Genomic DNA, 13,469 nt, shown 5'->3' with positions numbered 1-13,469 from the left:
GACAGTTAGTGGATATAAATTAGTTTTTGAGAACAATGATTGTTCGATATTATTAAATGATGAGATCATCACGAAAGAAAAATTGCATAATGGTTTGTTTATGCTAGACACTACTCCACATATCATGAATGTAAGTGTGTCTAAGATGAAAAGAGATGAGATGAATAGTGCATACCTATGGCATTGTAGGCTAGGTCATATCCATAAGGGAAGGATTCAAATGTTACTAAAGGATCAATATCTAGATCCATTTGACTATGAGTCATATGCAACTTGTGAGCCTTGGCTTCATGGAAAACTAACCAACTCTCCATTTAATGGAACTGGAGAGACAGCCACTAAGCTGCTGGAACTCATATATAGTGATGTATGTGGACCCATATCAACTCATGCTATTGGTGGTTACTCCTGCTTCATCACCTTTACTGATGATTTCTTAAGGTATGGACAAGTGTACTTAATGAAGTACAAGTCCGAAACCTTTCAAAAATTCAAAGAGTATAAGAATGAAGTAGAGAACCAGATTGGAAAGAGTATCAAGACTCTTTAATCAGATCAAGGAGATGAGTACTTAAGTACAAAGTTTACTCAGTTCCTCAAGGACCATGGGATATTATCCCAATGGATACCTCTTTATACACATCAGATCAATGGCAAAAGAAGAAATCATACACTGTTAGATATGGTACAGTCCATGATGAGTTTTGCTGACCTACCCATCTCATTCTGGGGATATACCCTAGAGACCATAGCTTACCTTCTGAACAGAGTTTCAACTAAGTCGGTATTGTCTACACCATATGAGATATGGAAAGGGAAGAAGCCCAATTTTAAGGTTATTAATATTTGGGGCTGCCCTACCCACGTTAAAAGACACAACCCCGAAAAGTTAGAATCGAGGATAGAGCGGTGCAAGTTCATGGGATACCCCAAGGAAACTTGTGAGTATTATTTCTATCATCTTGAGGACTAAAAGGTATTTGTAGCCAAGAGAGCAGTATTCCTTGAAAATGAACATATTCTTGGCGGAGACAATGGGAGCATGATAGAGTTAAGCGAGGTTGGAGAACCTAACTCAAGCACCACTCTACAGTCCGAGTATATTCAAGTACCTAATACACAAGTTCCAACTTTAGGTAGGTTCGGCAGAGTAGCCCATTCTCCTGAGAGATATATGAGACATATTAGAGGTGAAGATGCTGAGGATATTGATCCTTAGACCTATGTGGAGGCTATTATGAGTATAGACTCTAAGAAGTGGCAAGAAGCCATGAATTCTGAGATAGATTCTATGTACTCCAACAAGATTTGGAATCTAGTTGATACACCCAAAGGTATTGTACCCATTGGTTGCAAGTGGATCTTTAAGAAAAAGATCGGAGTAGATGGAAAGGTAGAGACCTACAAAGCAAGGCTAGTGGCTAAGGGGTATCGTCAAAGGCAAAGTGTTGACTGTGATGAAACCTTCTCACCCATAGCAATGCTAAAATATATCCAAATTCTATTGGCTATTGCAGCACACTATTGTTGAATCTCAGATTTTGATAATAAAATCAATTGATGGGTTAATTGATCTAATCCATATTATTGAGTTGAGTGTGCAGGATTAACTACGATAGCTTGAAGACATAAAGCAAGTCTACCGGAGTCAAGTTTGATGGGTGTTCTAGAGTCCGCCAAGAGTCCAATGATTCGTCGGAAGTGCTGCCGGAACCAACTGAGAAGAAATCGGGGACTTGCCGAAGTTTTCAGAAGTCCACCAGAGAGTTTGTCAGAGGTTCGTGTGTTAGGATCGGAGCGACACTAAGAGGGGGGGGTGAATTAGTGCAGCGGTAAAGTACGATAAACTTTTGACGATTTAAACACTTTCGGAAACTTCATCGAATAAAAGCAACGTTTCGTTTGAAACCATTTCGATTGCATTTTAATTTGAAGGTAGTAAGCTATTGAAGGGGTTTGCAGTAAGGTAATAGCAGGAAGTAAATGCAAACCAGAGAAGACGGTAGTTTATAGTGGTTTGGTGTTAGGACTCTAGCTAGGAGAGTCCTAATTGAGAGGGACATTTATGTAAAATCTACCTAAGTCGACCCCTATTAAAGAGGTAAAGAGGCCGGCTAGGGTTAGGAAGTTGTTTCTTAAAAAAGAATTAGGAGTTGTAAAGGAATAGGAGTCTTAAGTAGGAGTCCTATTAGAAGTTGGTTAGAAGTAGGAGTCTTGAGTAGGAGTCCTATTAGGAGTTAGGGTTTAGAAGCCCAATAAAAAGTCATGTATTCCTCCTATTTTCATAAGCAATAGATGAATCTTTTCTGCAGCCTTTGAGCAGCAACTTAGAGGGAGGAAGCCCTATAGAGTTCCAAGGAGGCCGATCCCCTAAAGAGATCAACCCCAAGTTTAGAATCTGCAAGGGTTCTTGTCACGCCCCTCAAAATATCGATAATATTTAAAATTTTCATCATAACTAACCCAGGATCCAAACACACATTTGAAGTCACTAAGAAAACATTCAGATCAAAATTTCACCTCTATAGACTACAAATTCATAACCCTGTGCAATTCATAAACATACCACACATCACTCGATAATTCATACAATCAGAACCCAACTCATCAAAATAATAACCACAACATAAATTCACCAGTGGGGAAGTCTATGCAGTCACCAAACCAACGATTACCATAAGATCATATTATTACATGAATTTAACTTAACATTCCAAAATCCTATACATGAGGGATCCTTTATCTTACACAAAATCCATAAGTTTAGATTCATCATCACATTTCATAAGATGCAGAGTATCTTATACAACAAATACACATATGCTAACAAAGATCTGCCCAAAATCTTCTAAACTTTCCACCGCCTCAGCCCAATCTTAACATTTAAGCAAGCAATACGCTATCCTGAAAAATTTATCAACAAACGGGGTGAGCATAAAGAGCTCAACAAGTGACTAACATATCCATATCAAAATAGTACAATTTCCAAAGAGATACAGTTTCAAAATACAAGGCAGAATATATGATTTCATAGACATAATATCATTAGGAGCAAAAACACAATTGTCCTTTCAATCTTACATATTAGGTTCCTGACAGATGGGGCATAGAGTGATTGGAGCATATCAGAAACAAAAGAAACATATCGGAGCTTATCAATGGCATATAAAATGTTCCGAAGCATATCAACGACATATGGAACATTTCAAAGCAAAATCATCAGTGAATGAAGCATTTCAAAGTATATCAAAAACAAATATCGTACAGAAGCTCAAATATCGTCCTTGACGTTGCAATCATATCATTCTTATCCAGAGCATAAACAGAAACAACTCACCAAAACTCTGGATGTCATATCAAACATATAGAAGGTGTAGTGGGATCTCAGTCAGAATGTGATTCATCCATTTCTGAATGACCACCTGACAAAAGTCTCCCATGTCTGGGAGCTCCATCCACCCATGTCTAGGTGAAGTCAGAGGGGGCCGGCAGAGCATCGCAAGCTCTAAGCACATACCCTTTACCATTTCAAGCAAAGGTCCAGAATATCCCACAGAGCGGGACCCCACAGAGCGGGCAATAAGCGCATACCCTTTACCATTTCTGGCAAAGGTCCAGACAATCGCATACACCGGAGTACAAGAGGGCAGTTTTAACAATAAGTAGCATATATCGGAAGCACACACGGAACAACAAAACGTGCATGTGCCTTTTCGAGACAATACGAAACAAAGAACAAATCTCTCACAAATATATTCAGATTTAGAATGAAATGAAAACAAGAGTGTACAGGGATTCCAAGCAATCATATTTAGCTCAATTCCAATAAGAAGGTTAGACGAATTCAAATATCCAAAGGAACGGAACAGAATACGCGAAATCGACCAAAGCTCGATTTCGGACAGAATTCCAATGGCACATCAAACAAATACTTTAGAATATCAATTATGCTCCAATACCCATAAGAAAGCTTTGGTCGAACCATATATCAATCTATATTCTGATGGAACAAATTTCATATGAAACAGGGTTCCCAACACGGAGTTACCTTTGATTTGGTAACACAAGGTCAAAAACACAATCATTGTTTTGCAGAATTTATAGAGTCAGATTCATCAGATAATAGGGTAGGCAATTGAATTCCAAAATTTTCAAACTATATGTCAAAAGAAATATTTTCAAGTCTAGTTTCAAATAAAATCAGTTTTGTACAAATCAGAATTTTCAACAGGGAGTTATAGGCATTTTAGTATCGATAGGTCAGAAATCTTGAACCCTGTTTTACAGCGTCTATAGTCTCGTTTGAAACAGATGTTTGGATAAGTATTCGGTGTCCAAAATCTACAAAATCAGTGTCAAAAGGAAGATATAAGAGTCTAATTTCAAACAAAATAGTTCCTACCCAAATTCACATTTTGTACTAAAACTTATAGCTGAAACAGTGTATAGGGGTCAGTTTACCGAAAAAAAACTTCAGAATCCATGGTTCTATGTCCAAAGAGAGACATATCAGTTTCTAAATAGAAATCCTTCAATTTATTTTGAATCAACATAAAAACAGAGACTAAAAATTCTGTAGGATGGGGTTAGAATACTTTCCTTTGAGAATTTTGACCCGAAGTGAAAAGATTAAAGCAAGAACCCTAAAAACCCCAATTTTTTTTTTTTCTTCTTCTTCTTCTTCTTTCTTTCTTTCCCTGATCACCCACGAGCTGCCTTCTCTGCATCCTTAAGAACGAAGGCAGAGAGGCTTAAGCGATGGGATTTGTCATTTTATGCGTTTTATAGTTTAGTCCTTGTTTTTATTATATTCACGATTAGGTCCTTAGGGTTTACATATAGGTCCTCAGATTCTTTCTTTTTTTTTGAACAGATCTCCCAAATCTTAAAAATAAGTTACCTCTGATTCATACTCTATTTCTTTTGTCAATTTAAAATAGATGCTTACATTATCACCTGAAATTTATACGAAAATTCAGAAATTAGGGATGTTACACTCTCCCCCCCTTAAAAGAAAATTTTAGTCCTCTAAATTTATCGTACCTCAATCGATGAAAAGACTGGGATACACCTTTTTCATTTCCTCCTCTAGCTCCCAAGTTGTCTCCTCTCCATAATGATGTCTCCAAATTACTTGAACCAGTGGGATGACCCGATTCCTTAGGACTTTTTCTTTCTTATCAACAATCTGAATAGGCTCTTCCACATAAGATAAATCTTTATCGATCTCCACCAGCTCATACTTAATGATGTGAGAAGGGTCATATATATACTTCCTAATCATCGAGATATGAAATATATCATGGACATGGCACAATGCTGGTGGCAAGGCAATCCTGTAAGCGACAGAACCAACCCTCTCAAGAACCTCAAAAGGTCCAATAAATCTTGGGCTTAATTTTCCTTTCTTCCCAAACCTTATAATGCCTTTGGAAGGGGAGACTTTTAAGAATACAAAATCTCTGATTTCAAACTCAATATCTCGTCTTCTATTGTCGGCATAACTCTTTTGACAACTCTGAGCAGTTTTTAACCTTTTCCTTATTACTTGAATTTTCTCGGTAGTTTCTTGTACCTTGTCCGGTGCTAACAGCTTTCTGTCACCAACTTCCTCCCAACATATAGGTGTTATGCACTTTCGCCCATATAAAGCTTCATAAGGAGCCATCTGAATACTTGAATGATAACTATTATTATACGTGAACTCAACAAGTGAAATATCCTTATCCCATTCACCTTTCCAATCCATAACATAGGCTCTAAGCAAATCCTCAAGTGTTTGAATTGTTCTTTCTGACTGACCATCAGTCTGAGGATGATATGCAGTACTAAACTTAACTTTAGTGCCCATCGACTCTTGTAATCTTCTCCAGAATCTAAAGAGAAATCTGGAGTCTCTATCAGAGATGATCTCCTTTAGAATACCATGAAGTCTTACTATTTCATTGACATATAAATCTACAAGTTTATCAAGCGAATAAGTCATATTAATCGGTAGGAAGTGTACAGATTTTGTTAACCTATCGATGACAACCCAAATAGCATCATGCTTTCTAGAGGTTCTGGGTAGTCCTGAAACAAAATCCATAGTAATACATTCCCATTTCCATTCAGGAATATCTAAAGGTTGCAACAACCCTCCAGGTCTTTGGTGTTCTACTTTGATTTGCTGATAAGTCAAACATTTTGAAACATACATTGCAATTTCCTTCTTCATGCCTTCCCACCAATAATGACTTTGAAGATCTCTATACATCTTAGTGCTTCTAGGATGTATGGTGTACTTTGAAGTATGACTTTCCTTTAGGATTTGATTCTTGATATCCGGTTCATTTGGTACACATACTCTCTCCCCAAATCTCAATAGGCCATCCTTTGAAACTTGAAATTGTGGCTTCAATTCCTTTTCTACTTCACTCCTCGAGTAGATTAAATGTGGATCTCATAATTATCCTTCCTTAATTTGTTGAATAAGATCAGATTTCACTTGAATGGAGGCCATTAATATCATCGAGTCTTGCTCTTTCCTTATAGCTTTCATATCAAAATTTTCTTCTAATAACTTCCATTACTTCACGACCAGACTAGCCATAAAACTTGTAGATTTCCTACTAAGTGCATCAGCTACAACATTGGCTTTGCCCGGGTGATAACGAATGGCACAATCATAATCCTTCAGAAGTTCTATCCATCTTCGCTGCCTCATGTTTAACTCTTTCTGAGTGAAAATATATTTTAAACTCTTGTGATCAGTGAAGATTTCAAACTGTCGACCATACAAATAATGTCTCCAAATCTTTAGAGCAAAAATAATTGCTGCTAATTCCAAATCATGAGTTGGATAATTCAATTCATAACCTTTAAGTTGCCTAGAAGCATAAGCAATTACTCTCCCTTCCTACATCAAAACACATCCTAGGCCTTTTCTTGAAGCATCAGTATAAACTACAAATCTCTCACTACCACTTGGAATAGTGAGAATAGGGGCACTAGTCAATCTTCTTTTTAACTCTTGAAAACTTTGCTCACAATCATCACCCCATACAAATTTCATATTCTTTTTAGTGAGGTTGGTGAGAGGTTGAGCGATTCGAGAAAATCCCTCCACAAATCTCCTGTAATAACCTGCCATGCCCAAAAAGCTTCGAACTTCTGTTACATTTGTTGGTACTTCCCATTCAACTACAGCTTCTATTTTCCTTGGATCAATAGATATACCCTTCCCTGAAATCACATGGCCTAAGAAAGCAACTTCATTCAACCAAAATTCATATTTGCTGAACTTCGCATACAACTTCTTTTCTCTTAGTATGGATAACACATCTCTCAAGTGCTCCTCATGCTCCTGATTACTCTTTGAATACACCAATATGTCATCAATAAATACAATTACATAGATATCCAAGAGCGGTTGAAATATCCTATTCATTATTTCCATAAAAGCTGCAGGGGCATTTGTCAAACCAAATGGCATCACCAAGAATTCATAATGACCATATCGAGTTCTGAAAGCTGTTTTTGAAATATCCTCCTCCTTGATCTTCAACTAATAGTAACCTGACCTCAGGTCAATCTTAGAGAATACTTGTGCACCCTGTAGTTGATTAAACAAATCATCAATTCTAGGTATGGGATACTTGTTTTTGATGGTCACCTGATTCAACTGTCTATAATCAATACAAAGCCTCAATGTTCCATCCTTCTTCTTCACTAATAGTACCGGAGCACCCCATGGGGATACACTGGGTCGTATGAAACCCTTATCTAATAATTCTTGTATTTGCTTCTTTAACTTCTCTAGCTAGAGTGGTGCCATTCTGTAGGGAGGCTTAGATATTGGGGTTGTAGTGGAGACCAGATCAATAGCAAATTCACCCTCTCTATCTAGAGGTAAACCAGGCAAGTCATCTGGGAATACATCAGGGAATTCTTTGACCACTACAATTTCATCTAGGTGGGTTTCCTGATTTGAATTGCTCCTTTACACACATCATATAACAAAAACAACCTTTCTGCATAAGACGATAAACTTGAAGGGTTGATATCAAGCAAGGAGGCAAATCATGCCTAATGCCCTAAAAAAAAAATATAGGCTGATCTGGTATGCAAAAAGTAATTATTTTTTTGTAACAATTAATACTAGCGTGATGAGAAGATAACCAGTCCATGCCAAGTATAATATCAAAGCCCTGGATCTCTAGGAGAATCAAATCAGCAAGGAGTTCGTGGTCTCCAATAGATATCAAACAGGATGGGTAGACCAAGTTTGTTGCCAATGAATCTCCAACAGCAGTTGTTACATATAACATATAATCCAGGGGTTTAGGTAGAATATCCAAGTGACAAGCAAAGTATTGTGAAACAAATGATAAGTTGGAGCCGGGATCAAACAAAACTTTTGCATTTCTTTTAGAAACATGAAGAATACCTTCCACCACTGATTTAGAAGCTTTAGAATCTTGTTCAGTGATAGCGTACACTCTAGCATGGGCTGAGGGTCTAGGAGACAGTGGCTCTTTCTTCCTTTTCAGTGGGCAATCTCTTCATTGATGATCTAGCTTTCCACAACCAAAACATGCTCTAGTCACCCGAAAACACTGACTTGTTTCATGATTTAATCCACATTTTGCACATAACTGAGTCCTCTATAATGGTTTCCTTTTCTCAAATCCAGATGTCTTAAACCTCTTGTTACTAGCTTCATATTCATTTTCTCTCCTGCTTTTGCCAGTAAATTTGTCCCTTTTGTTCTTGCCAATGATTTTTTGAATTTCCTCCATGTCTCTTTCAATTTTCAAAGCTCTTTCTACCGTATCAGCATATGTTTGTAATTTTAAAGCTGACATTCGGCTTCTTATTGCTGGCCGTAATCCCCTTTCAAACCTTCTTGCTTTTCTAGATTCATCATCAGTCATATGTGTGGCAAACCTGGAGAGCTCAGTGAATTTAGATTCATACTTTATAACCGTCATACTTCCCTGGATAAGATTCAAGAACTCCAATTCTTTTTGCTCTCTCATACAATCTGGAAAATATTTATCGTTAAACTCTTCTTGGAATAACTTCCATGTCATTGGCTCATGTTTGATTTCAGACATCCTCTTAATCATTCTCCACCAGTGTTCAACTTCTCCTTCCAGCATAAAGGTGGCAAGAAAAACCTTTCGATCATCAGGGTAATTTAAGGCATCAAATATTTTCTCTATCTGCATCATCCATCGTTCTGCTACCATTGGATCAGACTCACCACTAAAACTGGGAGGACTAAGCTTCTTAAACTGTCCAATTCCCAACCCCGTCTAGTTTGATGTCTCTGTTCCATCATTACTTCCTTGTTGGAAAGGTTATTGTTGTTGTTGCATCACTTGTGCCATAGTCTCCAAAGTCCGCATGATACCACTCAATTGATCAGCAGTAGATGCAATAGGAGAACTATATGATCTCGTCATCCTCGCTTCCTAAAACATCAAAAGAACATTTTCTTTGATCAATCTCTAATTGATAGTCAATAAACCTAAAAAAAAAGATGATATTCTTAGTGATTCTAAAATCATGCTCTGATAGCACCTCTGTCACGCCCCTCAAAATATCGACAATATTTAAAATTTTCATCATAACTAACCTAGGATCCAAACACACATTTGAGGTCACTAAGAAAACATTCAGATCAAAATTTCACCTCTATAGACTACAAATTCATAACCCTGTGCAATTCATAAACATACCACACATCACTCGATAATTCATACAATCAGAACCCAACTCATCAAAATAATAACCACAACATAAATTCACCAGTGGGGAAGTCTATGCAGTCACCAAACCAATGATTACCATAAGATCATATCATTACATGAATTTAGCTTAACATTCCAAAATCCTATACATGAGGGATCCTTTATCTTACACAAAATCCACAAGTTTAGATTCATCGTCACATTTCATAAGATGCAGAGTATCTTATACAACAAATACACATATGCTAACAAAGATCTGCCCAAAATCTTCTAAACTTTCCACTGCCTCAGCCCAATCTTAACATTTAAGCAAGCAATACGCTATCCTGAAAAATTTATCAACAAACGGGGTGAGCATAAAGAGCTCAGCAAGTGACTAACATATCCATATCAAAATAGTATAATTTCCAAAGAGATACAGTTTCAAAATATAAGGCAGAATATACGATTTCGTAGACATAATATCATTAGGAGCAGAAACATAATTGTCCTTTCAATCTTACATATTAGGTTCCTAACAGATGGGGCATAGAGTGATTGGAGCATATCAGAAATAAAAGAAACATATTGGAGCTTATCAATGACATATAAAATGTTCCGAAGCATATCAACGACATATGGAACATTTCGAAGCAAACTCATCAGTGAATGAAGCATTTCAGAGCATATCAAAAACAAATATCGTACAGAAGCTCAAACGTCGTCCTTGACGTTGCAATCATATCATTCTTATCCAGAGCATGAACAGAAACAACTCACCAAAACTCTAGATGTCATATCAAACATATAGAAGGTGTAGTGGGATCTCAGTCAGAATGTGATTCATCCATTTCTGAATGACCACCTGACAAAAGTCTCCCACGTCTGGGAGCTCCATCCACCCACGTCTAAGTGAAGTCAGAGGGGGCCGGCAGAGCATCGCAGGCTCTTAGCACATACCCTTTACCATTTCTAGCAAAGGTCCAGAATATCCCACAAAGCGGGACCCCATAGAGCGGGCAATAAGCGCATACCCTTTACCATTTCTGGCAAAGGTCCAGACAATCCCACACACCAGAGTACAAGAGGGCAGTTTTAACAATAAGTAGCATATATCGGAAGCACACGCGGAACAACAAAACGTGCATGTGCCTTTTCGAGACAATACGAAACAAAGAACAAATCTCTCACAAATGTATTCAGATTTGGAATGAAATGAAAACAAGAGTGTACAGGGATTCCAAGCAATCATATTTAGCTCACTTCCAATAAGAAGGTTAGACAAATTCAAATATCCAAAGGAACGGAACAGAATACGCGAAATCGACCAAAGCTCGATTTCGGACAGAATTCCAGTGGCAAATCAAACAAATACTTCAGAATATCAATTATGCTCCAATACCCATAAGAAAGCTATGGTCAAACCATATATCAATCTATATTCTGATGGAATAAATTTCATATGAAATAGGGTTCCCAACACGGAGTTACCTTTGATTTGGTAACATAAGGTCAAAAACACAATCACTGTTTTGCAGAATTTATAGGGTCGGATTCATCAGATAATAGGGTAGGAAATTGAATTCCAAAATTTTCAAACTATATGTCAAAAGAAAGATTTTCAAGTCTAGTATCAAGTAAAATCAGTTTGGTATAAATCAGAATTTTCAACATGGAGTTATAGGCATTTTAGTATCGACAGGTCAGAAATCTTGAACCCTGTTTTACAGCGTCTATAGTCTCATTTGAAACAGATGTTTGGATAAGTATTCGGCGTCCAAAATCTACAAAATCAGTGTCAAAAGGAAGATATAAGAGTCTAATTTCAAACAAAATAGTTCCTGCCCGAATTCACATTTTGTACTAAAACTTCTAGCTGAAACAGTGTATAGGGGTCAGTTTACCGAAAAAAAACTTCAGAATCCATGGTTCTATGTCCAAAGAGAGACATATCAGTTTCTAAATAGAAATCCTTCAATTTATTTTGAATCAACATAAAAACAGAGACTAAAAATTCTGTAGGATGGGGTTAGAACACTTGCCTTTGAGAATTTTGACCCGAAGTGAAAAGATTAAAGCAAGAACCCTAAAAACCCCAATTTTTTCTTCTTCTTCTTCTTCTTCTTCTTCTTCTTCTTCTTTCTTTCTTTCCCTGATCACCCACGAGCTGCCTTCTCTGCTTCCTTAAGAATGAAGGCAGAGAGGCTTAAGCGGTGGGATTTGTCATTTTGTGCGTTTTATAGTTTAGTCCTTGTTTTTATCATATTCACGATTAGGTCCTTAGGGTTTACATATAGGTCCTCAGATTCTTTCTTTTTTTTTGAACAGATCTCCCAAATCTTAAAAATAAGTTACCTCTGATTCATACTCTATTTCTTTTGTCAATTTAAAATAGATGCTTACATTATCACCAAAAATTTATACGAAAATTCAGAAATTAGGGATGTTACAGTTCTAACACCTGGTATCAGAGCAGCGTTCTTGGCGTCTCACTGCCCTTCCACAGCCATCCATCATCCCTCCACAACCGCCCAAAGCAATTCCCACAATTGCTTAAAAGATCGTCACCGAATTCCGCCATAATCTCCACCACCGCGGATCATCCTTTGATCTCCCCGTGAATTGCAACAGGTTCTAGTTTCCTACCTTACTGCTGCTGCAATTTAGTTATCCTTATTCAAAAATCCAAAAAAAAAAAAAAAAATTTGTTCCTATATTGCTGAATAAACTTTTCGTCACAAAGTTTTCATCTCTACGACGAAAGATACATTGCAAAATTCCAACCGCATAGCACCATCTGTTTGATCTTGCTACTATGCTTTTTCTATCCAAATTTCTACAAAATTTTTATGATATCTTTGACACTTCCTAACAGTGGATTTTCCTTTGGTTTCGTAAAAAAATTCTCAATATAAACTGCTGATCTTTTATGTCCAATCTGCTACACTTGAATTGCAGAATTCAAGCCGCATAGCACCATCTGTTTGATCTTTCTACTGTGCTTTTTCTATCCAAATTTCTACGAAATTTTTATGACATCTTTGACACTTCCTAACAGTGGATTTCCCTTTGGTTTCATCGAAAAATTCTTAATATAAACCACTGATCTTTTACGTCCAATCTGCTATACTTAAAAATCTGTGCTGCAGAAAATTTCAGCAGCATATTGTTGACTTAACCCATCTATTTGCAATCTTTTTTGAATCAAATTTCTTATACACTTCATAGATCATTTTGGCTTCCATCTAAGATTGATATATTAAGGAATTCATCTCTAAAAATGATTTTATGTTGCTGCAAACTTTCATCGTATCCCGCTGAAATTTTTCGACGACAATTCTGCTATTGCAACTTGCACCAATTTTCTTGCTGTTATACTGCCGAAATTCTCTGGATTAAATTAGACATCCTTGCTGTCATATAATCTGTGATTTTGCTATCAATTCCCTCCTCAATTCTCTTAAGTTTTTGGTAGAAATTACATTGAGAAACCATTGTTTCTTCGACGACAATTCTACTCTTACAAGACAGCACATACTTGCTGCAACTTCCGCTGATTTCTATCAAACCTTTGCTGCCATCTACCACAGATCCAAAACTTTCATCCACAACCCTAAAACTCCACTAAACCACACCCTCAAACTACACCCAAAACTGCCACAAAACAAGCCTAAATCGTAGCCTACATCCACCGATCCACCAACCCTTTCGACCATCACTTCTCTCAACCTATACATGCCTTTAACCCAACAG

Source organism: Musa acuminata, chromosome BXJ2-7, assembly GCF_036884655.1.
Source record: "Musa acuminata AAA Group cultivar baxijiao chromosome BXJ2-7, Cavendish_Baxijiao_AAA, whole genome shotgun sequence".
Lineage (NCBI taxonomy): Eukaryota > Viridiplantae > Streptophyta > Magnoliopsida > Zingiberales > Musaceae > Musa > Musa acuminata.
This window is presented reverse-complemented; position numbering follows the sequence as displayed.